This window comes from Fukomys damarensis, unplaced genomic scaffold, assembly GCF_012274545.1.
Source record: "Fukomys damarensis isolate Sample0158 unplaced genomic scaffold, DMR_v1.0_HiC HiC_scaffold_16, whole genome shotgun sequence".
Taxonomy (NCBI): domain Eukaryota; kingdom Metazoa; phylum Chordata; class Mammalia; order Rodentia; family Bathyergidae; genus Fukomys; species Fukomys damarensis.
In genome coordinates this window covers 98,591,380-98,611,482 of record NW_022900928.1, presented here as the reverse complement: position 1 = coordinate 98,611,482, position 20,103 = coordinate 98,591,380, and the positions used below count along the sequence as shown (strand labels likewise).

The following is a 20,103-nucleotide window of genomic DNA, read 5'->3' as shown; positions in this document are numbered from 1 at the left end:
TGATACAATCAGCAACACATTAAGATCAAGCACAACTTGGACACTGACCACCTGTGGTAGTCACTAGTCTATCACCCTTAAATCATTTGAATTAAATTGAAATCAAGAAGCAGTCCAGAACATGTCTGCAGTGAACAAACTTTTCAATATAGTATATTAACCATTTAATGGCTCAGACAGAGCGAGGATTCAAGACCCCTGATCTCAGTTAGCTGATTGCTGAACCCCATGATGCTGACTGACCTCAGGCTGCAAGGCCCAGATTGAGTTCCCCATCCTTCTGAATGGTTGAACTCCACAACATTCTATTACAGGTTTCCCCCGCCCTTTCTTTAAAGATGTTCAAAGTTGGGAACTCAGAAAAATACCCTTGATGACCACCTCTGTCTTTGCAGAGTGGGTCCAAAGACTTGCACAGTCAGGAGGTCTGAGAGTGCGGGGGGGGTGCTTATGGGGGTTCAGGGGTGCCCATGCGGCTACCTTCCTGGTGCTTGAGTGATGGCTGCTGGGTTGGGAGCAGGCGTAGCTCTCCTTCCCGTGGTGGATCGGGGCCGGCCTCCATACTTAGTGATTCTAAAATGGACCTTAAAGGATGTGTAGACTTGTCTTGCTGCTAAGGAAGGTTGTCGTGGTGACTAGATGGACAACAGAAATGTCTCACACTCTGCATTAGGGGCTATGAAAGAATTTCTCCAAAACATATACTTGACTCTACTTGTCTCTAGAGGTGGTCTTTTTGTGGCAAAAGTGTTCTAATTCTACCATTCTCCTATTTACCTCACACTTTCAAAAAACTGGAAAGTAGTGGTTACATTTTCTTGGTTATTGGTTTTGCTAGCAATGTTTCCTTCTCTAAACATGATTGTTATGGTTAAAATCAATTGTAACTTCTGCTTTAGGAGTACCGATGGGGGTAAGAACAGGAGTTTCCTGGGAAGGTAATATCATGTAAAAGGGTAAGATCTGGTAAAAAGGTAGACAGTCCAGTCCAGTTTTATCTTCTATGTCTCTCTCCAGACAGCAGCCACCCACACTGGAGTGAAGTCAAATTGGGGTACACCTTAAGGGCATAGACATCAAGTAGAAATTATATGGACTCCATTCTTTCTCTTGGATTTCTGCTGGGAAAACTCAATGTCAAAGTCACAAGGTATGACTACCTCCTAGAGCCAAAATACCAAATAGTTTCCCTGGTGTGAATAATCTGCAATAATACATAAGATCCTAATAAGATTACTGACATTTAGAAATGGGAAAAAAGGAGCTAAAGTGTAGGGAAGGTGGGATGGGTAGGAGAAGGGTAATAAGGGAAAAGAAAAAAATGTGAGATAATGAAAAGATGAAAATAAAGTGTTTGTAGATGGGGAGGGGAGGAGGGGGTGAAGGGAGGGCAGGGGTAAGGGGAAAAAATGAGAATCAAGACTTTTCATGTAGAGGTACAAGATCCCAACAATGAATGTAACTATACTGTATCCCTAAAATGTACCAATAAACTCAATTAAAGCTGAAAAAAAAAAGAATACAGAGGGAAATATTGATTATGATGCTATTTCTCAACTAGAATCATACCATAAAAGAGAGAGAACATGGTCAAAATTGTCTTATGTTCTCACTTACTTTGCATTAAGAAGTAATCTTTGCTTGTGTTCAAAACGTAAATGTATGCAGCAGGAACACCAGATGCCTAGCCCGTAAGGCATTCAGTGCCACTGAGCCTGAGCCTACTCCTCAACCTGTAAAACCTGAGGATGAGGTTACCAAAACAACGTTAATCAAAGTCCTGCCCACTAATTCTGAGTCTCATATTTCTCCTACCTACCCTTCAGTTGCTGAGGGCAGGGCTTCTAGGCCAGGCATAATTAAAGCCCCTATGGGACTATATCCATCCTTAGCAAACTCATTCAGGCCCCTCAAATACAGTACCACTTACAGGAAGTAAACATCAAATATGGGACTATTTGAATTTATATGTCCTTTCCTCTCAGTGACCTAAGACATGTTAAACATACAAGACCTAAAAAGTTTTTTTAATTAACTTTATTGGTACATTTTAAGCATACATTATGGTCACAATTCATCATTGGGAATTTGTATCTGTACATCACATCATTTGCTTCTTGTTTTTTCCCATTCCTCATAATTTTTCTTTCCCTTTTTTCCTCACTGTCCCCCACTTCCTTTGGATGCTTTCTTTTAGAGCCTGAAATACTTCACTCCAGGCTCTCCTTGCCTTGGTTTGTGTTGAGAAGTCTGCTGTGATTCTGATGGGCTTTCCTTTGTATATGATTTGTTTCTTCTCTCTAACTGCTTTTAATGTTTTGTTCTTCTGTTGGGTTTCTAGAATCTTGGCCACTCTATGATTAGGTGTAGATCTTTTTCTAAACATGGCTAGTAAGAGTTCTATGTGCCTCATTTATCTTTATGTTGAATTCTTTTTCCCTGTTTGGGAAGTTCTCTGCAATTACTTCTGTGAAGTTTATTTATGTCTCTTGCACTATCTACTACTCCTTCACTAACTCAAATCAATCTCAAGTTATTCTCTTTTGCATCATCTAGTAGCTGTTGGATTGATTTTTCATGGCCCCTTGCTATTTTTAAGAAATCTTTGTTTTCATGCTTATTAAATGCAATCCTTCTCCTATCTCTAAAATTCTGTTCATATTCACTTATTCTGTTGTAGAAAATTTAGTTTCTTGGATATCTGCTTGGATGTGTTTCATGCTAATTCTTTTCTATGCTGGATGTTCGTGGTTTCTATCATTTTCCTAAGCTCCTCTATTTTTTTGTCTGTGCCTCCTCTGGAGTTATTTTTCATGACTTTCATTATGGTCACCAGCTCTTTTATCATCTGAGAAATTATTTCTGATTTTATTTTTCCCACATCCTCTTTTGTTGCCCATTCAGGGAGTCCAGGTGGTTGAGTTTCAGATTGTTCCATTTTGTTGCCTCTTGGAGTTGTTTTTGTGATTTAAAATTCTGGTTTTGAATCTTGGTTAGGTATCTTCTCATTCTGTTTTGCTGTTGATGATGTTTTTGGGTTAATTCCTGGGTTGCTGATTGTAAATTTCTTATTGTTAGTACCTTTATTGGCAGTATTTAGAACCCTTAAGGGAAGGGCTACTTCTTGGATTATCTTCCAGGTTTATTTGTCCTTTGTGTTTTGAGTCTGTAATGGCCATTAAGCAATCTCAGTCTTGGTATAACAGGAAGGGCAACTGACTAAAACAATCACATCACCCAGTCCAAAGTAATAAAATCAGCATCAACAACCATATCAAACACAGACTTAAAAAATGGCAAACTGTGGTAAATGTTAATCTACCACCTTTGACCACATGAGCTAAACTTATGGTTATATATCAAAGTCTAAAACCAACCAGAAATATATTTGTAATAAATAAGCCCTTCAATGTAGTGAATTCACCCTTTGGGGCCCTTAGAAGGAGTTGGGGGTGGTAAAGAAATAGGAGGAGAAGGAGAGTTTAGAAGTAAGGCAGGCTAGAGGACACAAGAAGATCATGCAAACTTTGGGAATTTGGTGAAGACAGAAGGAAAAGAGAGAAGGAAGGAACAAAAACAAGAACAGGGGTAGTGCAGGTTTGAGCCACTCTTCCCCCACAGTGAGTCTGACCTCTAGTAGGAGGTGTTGACTCCAATAACTCACCAACTGCGGCTGTCTCCTGTGCCTTTATTGAAGTGACTCTTTGCTCTGCCAGTGTGCATTAATTCTCAAAATGCCTCAGACAGGCCCTCTCTCCACCGCTTACCACTGTGCCAACTCCTGGACTCAGAATGATGGCATTCTGGATCCTTGTATGGTGCTGTTGTCTGGGTAGGCCTCTGTCTGGGTCCTGCATGTCTGCACCATTGGTGTCCATGTGGGCCCCTGACTGGGGCCTGCACTTTAGTGTCCCTGATGTCCCAGTGGGCCTCTGGCTAGGGCTCGCCTGTGCTCACCAATGGTGTCTGAGACTTAAAGTTTTTCAGACAACCCCAATGATTACATTGAACATATAAAAAAATGTTCAACATCACTGGTCATACAAGATATGTAAATTAAAACAACACTCGGATTCTATCTCACTCCAAAAAGAATAACTATCAATCAAGAAATCAACCAAAAATAATTGCTAGTGAGGCTGTGGGGAAGAAAGGAATCCTTCTCCACTGTTGGTGGAAGTGCCGACAGGTGCAACCATTATGAAAATCAGTGTGCAGATTTCTTAGGATTACATCTCATTTGACCCAGCTATTCCCCTGCTATCTTCCTGAAAGAATTAAAAGCATCAGACCACAATGATTATGTGCACCCATGTTTATACCAACACAGTCTGTAGTAGCTAAATCTTGGAAACAACCCAAATGCCCATTAATGAGTGGATAAAAAAGATGCTTATTATTTATACAAAGGGCTACTACTCAGCAGTAAAAAAGATAAGCTAGAGACATTTATAGCTAAATGGATGCAAATTAAAACTGTACTCAAGTGAAATAAACTGCACACATATGTGTAAATATTGCACTGTTTCTCTGGTGTGAGAAACTAAAAGGGTAAATAAGGACCAAAATGTATAATATAATATGAAATAGGAAGAAATTGTTCAAACATAAAGGGAAACTGTCAAGTGTGGGGGGAGGGAAAACAAAAAAAAATGAGAAGGAAAAATGGAAATAAAACTTTCGTAAATAAGGGGAAGAGAACATGGTTGAAGGGAAGAAAGGGGATTGGGAGAAAAAGAGAAATCAAGATATATCACATACAGGTACATGTTCCCTTTGATGAATGTGATCATTATGCATTGTCATTGTACCAATAAAATAAACTAAAAAATAATAAACTAAAAAAAAAGCCAATTTCTAAATGTGGCTCTTTCCCCAACATGCCTTTCTATTTTAGTGCTCATTCTTTGATTATACATGCTTTAATAATTTATTCTTGCCTAGAAGCTACCAAACTCCATGTGATCATACAGATGAAGTCAATAACAAATGGGCTAGACTCCTCTTACCATGATCCACCAGACTGACCTTGTAAAAAGTTTGTAACTGATAAACAATGACATGACTTCTATCTGAGGCCCATTAGATTAGCTCTCTGGAGTAGACCCCCTGACTGCAATCTCTCCTAAATTGACTCTTCTTGCTCCAAGCAGGTGGATAGAAACCATGCTACTTCTCCCCTAACTGCAGTTAGGGATACTTCTTCAGAGAGGGGGAATATTGTAGATAGCGAAGTTAATTAGGTATCTTGTAGGTAGAGTCGGGTGGCCCTGGAGGAGTCAGTATGAAAGACAATGGAGACATTCACTAAATGTCAGCATTATAAAAAGAAAGAAATAACTACACCCACATATATCCTCTAGAGATGAAAAAGTGATTGATACTCTAAATAGGTATCAGTCACCTTAAGTGGGGATCAAACTCTCCCTAGTCCATTTCTTTTCTGGAAACTCCTTGTTCATTCTATGTATGCTTGCTATGTGACTTGTGTTCTCAGTTGTTCTCCATTTAATCTGTAATCTTATTGGTTGACCATGTTTTGTCCGACCTTATGCCCACCTTGTAATTTTTTATTGGATCCTGTTAATTGACTGTAGTTTTGTCCCACCTTGTACCTGCCTCACCTCATGGCTTTGCTCCATAAAAACCATCCTGGGACATGAAGTCCTGGGCAACCTGCTTTCCAGGTGTCCCCTCTTGTCTCTCTCAGACAGGAGCTGTCTTTCCCTCAATAAATATTCCTTAATCTTAAACTCCATTGTTTCTAGAATTCATTCTTCAATTTTAGAGAACATAAACTGTGCTCTGTACATCTAGCAGGTTGGGAGTTATATTTCCCTCATTTGGATTATTTTGCTTATTTGAATTACTTGGTGCCCTATATCAATTTCACATTGTTCAAAACAATAATGATTATAATAATGCTATCTGAAAGAGAAAGAAATTAGTTACTGAGTTTCACACTCTTAGTGGAAGGATTTCTTTTAACAAATTATAATCATTTATAACTCAACAATGCTCAGTGATATTATAACATTTGTTATGATACATGTACACAGAGAAGACTGTCTTTTGTTCAGTCAGTAGTGGAAAAAGAAGCTTTTATGAAAAGAAGACTGTTAACAGATGTGGCATTGCACACTGAGAATTTGGAATATGATTTCTACTAAGTACATGTTGCTTTCACATCATCATAAATTTAAAAAGCATGAATCTAACCATCAGAAGCCACAGACCATCAGTATTTGACCAGGATACTAATACCAACTCTAATGAGTTTCAGACTCTTGAGACTTCTTAGCAACAAAGCCCATTTGGGGGGAGAGAGAGAGAGAGAGAGAGAGAGAGAGAATTATATTTGGGATTCCAATATGTAAGACATATACAAGCTATTTTCAATTGAAAATTAATTTTATAAGTTTAAATTTACAACACTTACTTATAAGTCAATTAATTAGAACAATAAGACAAAGCTTTTGATGAACACAAAAACTAAAATTAAAAAAAAAAAAAAAGCCTGACCTGGTGACAGCTGTCTATAATCCCTGTTACTCAAGAAACTGAGGCAGGATGATCATTTGAACCCAGGAGTTTGAGACCAATCTGGACAACATAAAAAGACCCATCTCAAAAAATTAATTTTTCAAAACTAAGAAAAAATGGCATACTGGATTTTATAGCAACCTCTAGAAGTACATTTTTTAAAATACTATTAAAAATCCTGACAGGCTAGGCATTTAGCTCAGTGGCACTGTGCCTGCCTGCAAAGCACAAGGTCCTGAGTTTGATTCCTGTTACAAAAAAAAAAATACTGACACAATAGAGTAATAGTTGTATAGAGTAACAGTTATTATTTTTTCTTATTTATAACTAATCTATCATGTTGCTTATAGTTTCTTCAGGGTTGGTAAAAATAACATCAAAATAATAAATTTCACATGCTCCAATCATTCATATGGAATAACTGGTCAAGTGTTTAGTTGTTCTTTATTGGTTATACTGATTAGATTCATACTGATAGAGAAAACTTCTGTAAATAGTCTGAAACCTACAAAATGTTAAAAGAAATATGGAATAACCACTGCCTTTTGCTTCTGTAATTTGCTTTGCTTTGCTTGTTTAATAAAAATACCCAAGGTTTCACCACTGAAGCTGAAAGGCACGTAGCCCCAGTTTAAAATTAACAGGTGCCAAAGGTACTAAGCTGCATCCCAGGATGAGACCAAATGTTCAAGCTAAGAACAGTCCCTGAGCCATAAAACTTTCTGTAAACCATATGGTTATAAAGGTGATAAAATGAAAGGAATGTCACTAGTCCTGCTTTCCTAACTCTGATCCCCATCCTTGTGTGCTGGAATCGCTAAAGACAAACATCCTGAAAGAAATTGCTACATTTGGGTTAACATTGTACTGTCTTGTGACCATGATTTATAATGCGAACTGTGGGAACTAAAATGTCTTATCACCTAAAATGAGGTCATGATTATAGAACTCTTATAAAAGGCAGACTGTCACCCAGTCCAGGGTCACCCATTTGGCACAGCTCTTAATGCAGGCTGATCCTTTGCTAGCAAAGTAAACATTTGTTGTTGTTGTTGTAGTTGTGTTACCTACTCCTGCATCTCTATGTGTGTCATTTACCAGTTCCTGCCACAACAATACATACATGTAACATACTTTGATCACTTTCACCTACTGTCACCTTCTTTTGTTGCCCTTCCTCCCAGTCTTATATTTGGGGCACTCGGTATATCTTTTGCTCATCTCCATGTAAGTGGTTTTTAATACATCTAGAATCACCAACAATATCTAACCCTGGTTAACATTTTTATCACAAAAATATCATATAAACTGTGTATTGTGGCACACTCCTGTAATCCTGGCAGTCTGCGAGGTTGAGGCAAGAAGTTCACAGGTTTGAGCACAGCATGCACAACTTGCTGACCTCGTGAGACCCTGTCTCAAAATAAAAAACAACAGGGGTGAGGATGTAGCTCAGCGCAAAGACCATGGGTTCAATCCCAAGTAACCCTTCCACAAACTAAATAAATAAATAAAACACAAAATCCTGAAATGTTATAAAAAGAGATAAAGTTAATATATATTATCATCAGATAGAACATTATACATTTACCTACTACTGCATAATGACAACTACCCACCAAGTGCAAACATTCCCACAGAATTTTTAGATTTATCAAGTAAAGAAATTACTGTGAAAGCATAAAAATTATTATAAAAGACAGATAAGAGGAAAAAAGAGAATGAGAAAGTTATTGCTACCCAACATGAACAATGTATCTACAAGGGCAATTTCATTAGTATAACTGTATAATTCATTAGTATAATTGTCATATGTTTTATGTGCAATTTTGGGTTTTTTGGGGTGGGGTTGCCTATTGGTCTGGTTTTTAACCTATATATGATAATTAACTTTATAATAACTTAGAAGATAAATGAGATTTATACAAGATTTCTTTCAAGTTAATAATATTAAAGATTGTATAATATATAGCCATATATATATATATATATATATATATACACACATAAACATATTCAAGTGTATCCACAAACCTACATATTATCTGTATATTAAAATAAAAATTGGACAAAATTAAATATGAAAGTAACACAGATATTATTTGTCATATACCACTTTTAGAAAGAGATATGTTTCCTTAGATTATGAATAGAATTGATATAATCTAATGTTCTACAATCATTGTCACCAGCATTTTGAGTTTGTTACTATTGCAATATTGTTTTGACTTGTCAGATCTGGGTAGCAAATTGCCTTGGAAAGAAGATAATAGATCAAGGGGTGGTGCTGGAGATTCAACTGGCAGCTTCACATCTACCAAGCATATACTCGACCACTGAGCTATATCTTTGGATCAATCCCTGAGAATGAATATCCATATAGCAATATAAAAGGGAGAAAGGAAGGAATGGGAGGGAAGGGAGGCGAAGGGGAGAGACATATTTTCTTTCCCTCTTGAAGTCATGATTTAAATTATAAGGCTATAGTTCCAAATGTTTCCATTAATGGGAAAAACAATATAAACACTGTTGCATGTTGACAGCAGTAGTGTTTCTGAAGAACTCATACCATGTGTCTCCAAAATAGGACACTCCAGACCTGCTCTTTCAGGCTGAGAACACCAGGTGGCATATGGTGGCTGAATCAGAACCTCTGTAACTATGGCAACCAGCTACCATTCCAGCTCTGCAGCTGCCATCTTTTATCCAAAGCAGTATTTTGTGCACACTGGGGGCTTTGCTTTGAAATGGCTGTACTATGTGCTTTACATTCTTCATTATAGTGAGTATTTCTACTGGGGGGGGGGATTCAGGAGCCAGAGATAGATAAATACCTCAGATCAGTTGCATTAAATTTATTTCTAGTGCATTATTCATTACATCTGCCTATGTACTGCCTGTACACTGATACTTGGGGAGGGCCACACCTTTCACAGAAAGCTTTCTGTAGGAAGGTTAGGCTTCAGGGAAGAGAAATAAATGAGGCAGTGAGTGATTCCTTTCTAGTCCAAGGTTAGGAAGACATGTGAATGCCTACCTTGATGCTTGGATTGGTTGTGGATTCAATGACCCTGAGAGCTGCCTATATCTAAGAGATGTCTGCTGGAAATATCACTGATTTATAGACAGAAGATGATTTTTCATCGACCTACTGAGAAGATGTATTTCACAAAAATAGCATTTTCTTGCAACATTTGTTTTGTGTTTGCCGTGCAATAATAAACCAAATACTTATAAGTTGAAAACTAGCTATTTCTTTTCATACCAGTTAAAAGCTATGAGATACTCTGAGTTAATTGTCAGGCATTGCCCCTGGTGATTGGCAGTATGTCACAAGCCCAGCTGCCAAAAGCATTTTCTATGCCTTTGGGAAGAAAACTGAAATGAGTAATGTTATTCACAATTCTTCCCTAAATTCCAAAAGGCTTTGGACTTGAATTAGGACTTACAAGCACATCTATTTAAGCAGTGTTTTTTTTTAATGGCTTTATTGAGATATAAATTCATGTACCACACAATTCATCCATTTAAAGTACATGATTTGGGCTGGGGATGAAACACAGTGGCAGGGCCCTTGCCCAGTATGTGTGAGGTCCTGGTATTAATTCCATCAATACAAAAAAATTTTGTTCTATTTTAATTTTAAAAACTGTCCAGGCATGGTGGCACATACCTGTAATCCCAGCACTTGGGAGACTGAGTCAGGAGGGTCGCCATGAGTTCAAGTCCTGCCTAGACTATGTAGCATGACCTCTTTTATCCCATTCCATTCCATTTATTTTATTATATTTCCATGTTTGTTTTTACATTACTACTTTTAAATGTGGTAAAACATATATAGCAAAACTTAGCACTAAAAAAAATTTTTTTTGGAATAGCCAGGTATGGTGGCACACACCAGTAATACCAGCACTCTAGAGGCAGAGGCAGGAAGATCACCACAAGTTCAAGGCCAGCCTGGACTACATAGTACAGCCTTGTCTCCAAAAAGAAAAAAAAATAGTTTTGGAGACAGTCTCCCTATATTGTCTAGACTGGGCTCTAATCCTGGACTCAAATGATCCTCCTGCCACTACAGGTATAAGCTACCATGCCCAATTTAAACAATAATTTTTTTTTAATTTAAAGAAAATTTTATTGACTCCTCTGCCTATGCCACCATCATCCCTAGCACAAGAAAAGCGGGATCTGGGACAGCCACTCTGAGATCCATTCTCCCTCTGGCCTGCTTGGGCCTAGTTCGTGAGACTGGGTAGCCATGTCCTCCCCTGCCCGAGCCACCATCAGCTCTAGCACAAGGAAGGTAACTGCATGGGTGGGTGCCCCTGAAACACTCCCCCAGACCTCTTGATTGTTCCAGTCCTTGGATCTACTCTGCAGAGGCATAGGTGATCACAAAGGGTATTTTTCCGAGCTCCCAACTTTGAACATCTTTAAAGAAAGGGAACCTGTAGTAGAACTGTGTGGAGTTCAACCCTGCAGGAGGTCAGGGAACTCAATTTGGGTCTTGTAGCCCAAAATCAGTCTGAATCTCAGGGGTCTGCCATCAGCTAGCTGAGATCAAAGGACTTAGTTCTGCACATGGCTGTGCACATTGTGTATTATGACAGCAGAGATATAGTCTGAAAGAGACCCTTCAAATTCATTTTCTTCTTTCTTTTTCTCATTCCACTCTGCAAATTCTTTCTTTTTTTCTGTCCTCTTTCTCCAACTCAGTCTCTTCCTCCACCATATTATATTATCTCTCATCTCTCTTTCTGTTCCTGCTCCTGCCCTAACTCAGATTTCTTCTTTTATCATTTTTTCTTTTTTCTTTATGTTCTTTTCTTCTGTCATTTTACCTCACTCAAGTGTCAATAATTTCAAAGGAAAGTGAGCCCCTATTACTGTTAAGTGGTTATATTCTTGTTATTATTCTTGCACTCTGTCTTTCCCTTTTGAATTTAACAGTTTCCTAAAAATTGTATGGTCATTCTATGTCCTCTGGCTTCACTTGAAACCTTCTCCAATTCTTTTTCTTATCTACTCCTCTCACTCTAACTCTGTCTAAGCCCCCATCCTAAATGGTAAAGATGCTATATTGAAGAGCTTATTCACTGCAAACGTATTTTGGGCTGCTTCTTGCTTTCATTTAATTCACATGTTTTAAAGGTGATAGATTAATGACTACTACAAGTGGTCAATTTGTAAGTTGTGCTTGATTCTATTGTGTTGCTGATTGTATCAATTGGGCTAAAGGATTATGATTGATTTAATGAGTTGTCTTCTCTGATATTAAGAAAATGAGAATGTCTCTGAGTCATTAGAGACTCAAAAGCTAAAGCACAACTATATCAGGAAGATTTAAGTAATAACCCAGAAATTAAACCAAGGAAAACCCAACAACAAAAATAAAAATGAGAAAACACTTAAGCAAGACACAAAGACAGACTTCCAGTTCACCAATGGCAAACAGTAGTGCAAATGAGGGTGAAAAGTCTGATAGTGAACCACCAGGACACCCTGAACTCATAGCGCAGGAAGTAACAAAACAGATCAATCAGGCTCTAGAAAAATTCAAAACAGAAATAATTTCCCAGATAACCATAGAGATGGTGAGCAAAATGAAAGTCATGATTTGAGACTCTAGAACAGAAACTGCCAAAGATATAGATGAGCTCAGGACCATGATAGAAGCCATGAAGGCCCAGCATAAGAAAGAAATGGAAACAATAAATGCCCAATATAGGAAGGAAATGGAATCCATAAAACAGATTCAACAGGTATCTAGGAGATTAAAAAGTGTTCTACTGAAAGTGTTCACAGCAGAATAAAAGAATGTGAAGATAGAATCTCAGCTATAGAAGATAGGATTGACCTCAGTGACTGTGAAAAGAGATGTCTCTTAAAATCAGTAAAAGATCATGAGAAATTGATCCAACAACTCCTAGATGATACAAAGAAGAATAACATAAGACTAATAGGAATCCATGAAGTAGCAAGAGAAAATACAAATGACTTTAAAAAGCTGCTCACAGAATTAATGACAGAAAACTTCCCAAACAGAGGGGAAGAATTTGACATACAGATAGGTGAGGCATACAGAACTCCAACTAGCCACAATCAAAAGAAAATTTGATTGAAGATCTGAAAAACAATTCCTAAAACACTGACTTTTCCAGAAAACTGCAGCTACACAATGCATTGCATCTATCATGTTCAAACGTGCATTAGACACAAAGAGAAAAGCCATGAAACAATTCACCATTCTCCAACAATTTGAGAAAAGATAAAATGCCTGTGGAACAACATGGATGACTTGAAAAGGATGGGCTCTTTAAGCACCATTAAAAAAAGAGCACAAATGATTGTGTGTGTTCAGTTTTATGCACTGAATTGAACATTTCACACTAGGAATTGGAGCATTTTGTCACATAGCATTAACACGTATTATAAAAGTGCATAATGTCAAAGGAATAGTACCATCAGCATTCGAAGGCAGCTTTGTCAATTAGGAAATAAAACATTCTACACCATGTATCTTTGTTGTCCATCATTGAATATACTGGTATCAACTTTGAAATGAAAAGAGAAAAGGAGCTGTAATGTCTTTTATTTTTTCTGTTTAAAATCAAACAAAACAAACATCAACTCTGTTATACACTAACATCTTCAAAGTATATCATTTATACACTAGGAATAAAAATGTGTTGACAGAGATCCAAACATGGATGAGAGTGCCTCACACTGCTTTTTTGTTTTGTTTTGTTTGTTTTGTTTTTTTAGTACCAGGGATCAAACTCGGGACCTTGAGCTTGTGAGACAGGTGATGGAACCACTGAGCTAAATCCCCAGCTCACACTGCTTTCTGATGGTACTCAGGAGGGGCCACTTCATAATCACTGGCACTAAACAAAGTTGTTGAATTATTTGCCAGATAATTGAGGAAATCATGAATAATTCAATAATAAAGCAAGAGTCTTCTCATCCAAAAATCAGTGGATGTGAAGGGCTGGGGATTTAGCTCAGAGGCATCATGGCTGCCTTGCAAATGCAAGGAAGGAAGGAATGAAGGAAGGAAGACAGAAAGAAAGAAAGAAAGAAAGAAAGAAAGAAAGAAAGAAAGAAAGAAAGAAAGAAAGAAAGAAGGAAGGAAGGAAGGAAGGAAGGAAGGAAGGAAGGAAGGAAGGAAGGAAAGAAAGAAAGAAAGAAAGAAAGAAAACAAAGAAAAGATGTGGTGCTCCAAACACCTGGGACATGGACATATCAGGGTGATTGGCAAGAATCTCAGTGTACTGTGGCCTCTCAAATTTGTAAAGGAGCTGAGTGCCCAGCATCACATTGAAGTATTCTTTTATCCTGGCTACAACCTCATTAACAGCACACTCCTTATTATCCATGTTTTCTAGAGATTTCTGATAATTTGCATAGTCCTCTAGGATGGAATCCACATTCTTCTTGGAAGGAAGGTATAAGAGCTATTTCTGTCTGGTAATTAAGTCTCAGTCATCAACAAGCCATGGTTTTAGCTCTTTGGGGATCTTTACTTTGACTTCAACTTTGTTCATAAATATTTCTTCATTTTCAATGGTAGAGTCTACCTGGGTCCTCTTCTGAGGAGGAGGCTGAGATGTCTCACTGGTATGGCCACCATCTCCATTACCAGGGTTTTTTTGTTTTGTTTTGTTTTTTCTTTTTTGTTTTCACTTCAACATTTTCTGTTGCAGACCAGATGTTCTCTTTCCTGGAGCAGCTCCTCTCATCTTTCCCTCTGCATATTGCTTCTGATTGGTTTTTTGAAGTTCTAGCTGTGCTTGGCTTTGTTTGTAGAGGTTTCAATCTGTAGTTGACTGGGTCCAGTGCAGGGTGGCATGGCAGAGGGGCATCACAGAAGAGAAACAGTCCACAGCAAGCAGACAGGGGAGAGCACATTCAGCAGTGTTGGTTTTTATGTTAGAGGAGTCATGTCTTAAAAAAGCATCCTTTTGATGAAAGAACCTTCTTAACAGAATAAAAATTCTGTTAAATACAGACATTTTATGTCATATTAAAAATGAAGAATTCACATTGCATATGTAACAATAATTCTAAGAGTGAAAGAAAGCAAACTTCTTGGAAAATGTGTAAATAGTATAACAAATATTGACAGCTATAAGATTTTAAATGTATATTTTCTTCTTTTTACTGTTATGAGCTTTCTACTTTTTATTCTTAGGTCATAATCTTATAGAAACATTAAAACATTGCATTTTAGAATGTATTTTAATTTTGAAACAGTTTCATTGTTTAATAGTTACCATTTTACAAATGTAAACTTTTCAGCATTTTATTTAAAATCATGAACTTCCCCAAAAAATTTAATTCACTTAAATTTTAAATACACTATAATATTCTTAATATAATAGAAAATAAAGTTTTTCAATATTTATAAATTCAAAGGTACTATTAAAACAGTTTTAATCTGTTATCCTGTATGAATTGAAATCTTATTTAAGGTCTCAGAAGAGGGGAAATATTGTATTGAATTTTATGTCAAACTCAGATTCCTGTTATTTTATGAAAATATTTATTTAAATTAGGATATATATATATACACACACACACACACACACACACACACACACACACACATACACATTTCCTCCATCTAGAAAGCTGCTTATCACTTGGGAAAATTAGTCATGGAATTTTCACACATTAACTGGTTTTTGTGCTACATACCACATGATTTCTCACCCACTGCTTCTCTTTCTATCTTCTGCTTTAAAAGGGTGTGGGGGAAGGAAGGAGAAATATTATGATAAAAGTTAACTGAGAAATAGTCAATGCTGGAGCGGGAGATATGATTGACCAATGCAGGCTAATGGCATGGCATTAATTCATCACATTTATCTACTGATGATGTAAAGGTGCTGTATTGCCAATAAAAATAATCTTCCCAGGCAAGGGATTTAGCTCAGTGGTGTCACAACCTGCCTCACAAGCATAAGGTCCTGAGTTTGATTCCTGGTACCAAAAAACAAAAAGTAATCTGCTCACTCTCTTCCAGAGCAGTTCTGCTATGGTGACACCAGCATTAGACAGTGGCCTCCACAAAGTGGCAATCTGTAGGGCTCTTAACAATTGTGCTTTACAAGATCCCAGTAATGAGTGTAATTGTACTGTCTACCTAGAATGTACCAATAAATTAAATTTTTTTAAAAAACCAATTGTGCTTTAGGAACATAATAACATGGAAACATATTTTAATATGTCACCATGTGAAAATTTCAATGTCGAGATAGACATATCCTCCAAGTAATTATAAACCATGGTATCTGTCATCACTTAGTACAATTGGCAATTTCAAAAATTTTGTTATGTATTGCAAGGATTGTCTGCCAATTGTTACTTTTAACAATATCTTTATGGTAACTTTAATCATAACTCAGAATCTTGCTTTATCTAAGTCTCTCAATCTCCATTTCTTTCACTGAGTTTTTCATTGATAGATTTCAGGATGTATACCCCCAAATACAATTTGTTGGCACTTGAGACAACAGCAGAAGCAGAAAGATCACTATCACCTTCCTCTCTCCCTTTTTCCCTGAAGGAGAACACAAAAATCTAGGAATGATTGTCTAACGTCCTCTAAAGCAGGTGATAAGATCTCATGAGAGGGCCAGGGATTTAGCCCAGTTGTTCTGCAGCTTGTCTTGCAGGCACAGGCATGAGGACCCAAGTTCAAAAGTTCAAACCCTGGTACAAAAAATTTTTTATATATATATCTCCTCATGAGAGCAGTGCTCTCTCTATATGTGGAGAAAAGGAACATCTTGGGTCAGGCATGGTGGTGCATGCCTATAATCCCAGCACTCAGGAGGCTGAGGCAGGAGGATCACTGCAAATTTGAGACCAGCCTGGGCTACATAGTGAGTTACAGATCAGTCTCAACTACATAATGAGACCCTGTCTCAAAAAAATGAAAAAAAGAAAAGAAAAAGAACATCTTTACCCCTGAAGACACAGCAATGTGGAGAATAATCAGAAAAAAACAGACCCTGTTAAGTTGTCCTAAATTTACTATAAGATTAGACTCCATTTGTCCAGTCATATTTCTTGATAATTACCCATTTCTTCATCAAATTTAGCACTTAAAACATACAGTTTTAGCCATTTTAAGGGCTATCATATTTTTGTAAATCCTCTCATTGCACATAAATTTATGTAAAATAAATTTGTGTGCTTTTCACTTCTTAACCTGTATTTGCTTAAAGGATGCCCAGCCAGGATAATGGGTAAAGACATGATAGTTATTAATTGTTCAATTTCCTACTTGAGAAGGCTTTCCTGATCCTTAATATTAAAATATTATGTTTTGGGCCTGGGGTTAGGCTCAGTGGTTCTGCTGCCTGCCTCATAAGTGCTAAGGACCTAAGTTTGATCCCCAGTACCAAGAAAAAAAATATTATTTTTCTTCTATTATTTTTATAATGTTTATTTCCCTTATCTAGAATTTATTTTTATATATGCTGAGAGCTAAGTTAGTTTTATACTGAGAAAAAAGCAATTTTTACTGTCATGACAATTTTGTTAGATCTCTCGAGCTTGTACCTTATTTCATAATTCTGCCATATTCTCAGAATCATATAAATATATTTTAAGCCTAGTGCAATGAAAGATAACCTGAAAAAGAATAAATTATTTCAAAAGCAAATTCAATCTTGAAAAATTATAAACACATCCACCTATTTGTTTATATGCATTTGTAGCCAAAGACCATGAATCATATGAAGAAGGATCTATTATACTGTTACAAATGACAGAAAAGAAATGCAATAAATAGCAACAACTGTGAAATTTCAAGTGAACTTTTTTGCAAAGAAAAAAAAAAATGAGTCAATTGGATCAGGCCCACAAATGGTCACATAATCTATCTTGTGAGTTTGCCAAAGTCTTAGCTCTTTGTCCTTTCACTACTACAATAGCACCTTACATGCACTGAAGATGGGAAGACATAGTGGCAGTTTTGCAGCAGGATTGAACTAATCCTTGAAGGAATTAAGAGGGTCCCAGCCCAAAATATATTGACTTGCTATATTTATTATTTTGAGCTGGAAACATTGGAAAAATTTGAGTGCAAAAAGGGCTAAGTGACCTATATTTTCCTATATGGAATGAGCCATGAAGTTTCCTTTGGAAGGAGTACATTCCCTATACCAGTGTAAAAATATATACCTTGTCATCAGAAACTGGAACTGGAGCTGCAATGGGCCTGAATAAGTAAACCCACTAAAGTATTTTCCACTCTCTTTACATTCTCTATCCAGTCAAAAATGTACCACAAATAATATGGTGGCCTCTTAAGATTGAAATGGAAGTCTGGGCCCCGATTCACCACGGAAAGGAGAACCACGCCTGCTCCCAACCCAGCTGCCATCACTCAAGCTCTGGGAGGTAGTCTGGGCCCCAATCCACCACAGGAAGGAGAACCACACCTGCTCCAGACCCAGCCACCATCACTCAAGTGCCAGAAGGCACCCCTGAACCCCCATAATCACCCCCCCGCACTCTCAGACCTCCTGACTGTGACAGTCTTTGGACCTACTCTGCAAAGACAGAGGTGGTAATCAAGGGTATCTTTGAACATCTTTAAAGAAAGGGCATGGGAAACTCGTAATAGAACATTGTGGAGTTCAACCATTCAGAAGCTTGGGGAACTCAATCTGGGCCTTGCAGCCCAAGGTCAGTCAGCATCATGGGGTTCAGCCATTAGCTAACTGAGATCAGGGGTCTTGTATCCTTGCTCTGTCTGAGTCATTAAATGGTCAATACACTATATTGAAATTTTGTTCACTGCAGACATGTTCTGGACTGCTTCTTGATTTCAATTTAATTCAAATGATTTAAATGTGATGGACTAGTGACTACCACAAGAGGTCAGTGTCCAAGTTGTGCTTGATCTTAATGTGTCACTGATTGTATCAGTTGGGGTAAAGCATTGCCATTGATTTGATGAGCTGCTTTCTCTGATGTTATAAAGATGAGAATGTCTGTGGGTCATTAGAGAAACAGAAGCTAGGGCACAACTATATCAGGAAGATTTGGGTGATGATCCAGAGATTAAACCAAGGACAGTCCAACAACAAAAATTAAAATGAGAAAACACTTAAGCAAAACACAAGGACAGACTTCCAGTTTACCAATGGCAAACATTAGGGCAAATGAGGATGAAAAGGCAGATAGTGAACCACTAGGACACTCTGAACTCAAAGCACAGGAAGTAACAAAACAGATCGATCAGGCTCTAGAAAAATTCAAAACAAATAATTTCCCAGATAACTATAGAGATACTGAGCAAAACAGAAGTTGTGATTCAAGACTCTAGAGCAGAAACTGACAAAAAAATAGATGAGCTCAGGACCATGATAGAAGCCCTGAAGGCCAAGCATAAAAAAGAAATGGAAAACATAAACGCCCAACATAGGAAAGAAATGGAATCCATAAAACAGATTCAAAAAGATATCCAGGAGATTAAACACTCTATTGAAAGTGTACTCAACAGAATAAAAGAATGCGAAGATAGGCTCTCAGATATAGAAGATAAGATTGCAGTCAGTGACCAGGAAAAGAGAGATCTCTTAAAAACAGTAAGAGATCATGAGAAATCGATCCAACAACTCCTAGATGATGCAAAGAAGAATAACATAAGACTGATAGGAATCCATGAAGTAGCAGGAGAAAATACAAATGACTTCAAAAAGCTGTTCACAGAATTAATGACAGAAAACTTCCCGAACAGAGGAGAAGAATTTGACATTCACACAACTGAGGCATATAGGACCCCAACTAGCTACAATCAAAAAAAATCTACACCTAGACATATAATAATCAAGATCCCAGAAACCCAAAAGAAGAACAAAATACTACAAGCAGTAAGAGAAAAGAAACAAATCACATACAAAGGAAAGCCCATCAGAATCACAGCAGACTTTTCAACACAAATCCTTGGGGCAAGGAGAGCCTGGAATGAGATATTTCAAGTACTAAAAGAGAACAACCTCCAACCTAGACTGATGTATCCAGCAAAACTCTTTCAAAATGGATGGGGAAATAAGACACTTCCACGACAAAGAACACCTGAGAAACTACATGAATACCAAACCAGCACTACAAGCAATTCTAAACAAGATCCAAGAAAAAGACAATGAAGGCAACAACACCATGAGGCCCAACAGAGCAAATCAAATAGGCAAGGCAAGAAATTAAAAGGAGAAGGTGAAAAATTAAAAAGAGTCAACAAAAGGCCAATAGCATGTCAATAATAAGTCAGTACATATCAGTTATAACCAGCAATGCCAATGGCCTCAACTCACCAATCAAGAGAAACAGACTAGCAAAATGGAATAAGAAGCAAACTCCAACAATATGTTATATACAAGAAACACACCTAGTGCAAAAAGAAGTCCATAGACTGAAAGTGAAAAGATAGAAAACAATTCTCCTTGTGACAGGAGCCCAGAAAAAAACAGGGGTAGCAATCTTATTTTCAGACAAAGTAAATTTCAAACCAAAACTGAATCTAGTATTATTGATGTAGGA

General features: G+C 37.3%; 1 pseudogene; it reads right to left on the bottom strand.

Moving 5' to 3' along the window:
- Window positions 1-12,606: 12,606 nt before the first annotated feature.
- LOC104867365 lies at window positions 12,607-14,511 on the bottom strand (annotated as a pseudogene).
- Between the last annotated feature and the right edge of the window lie 5,592 nt (window positions 14,512-20,103).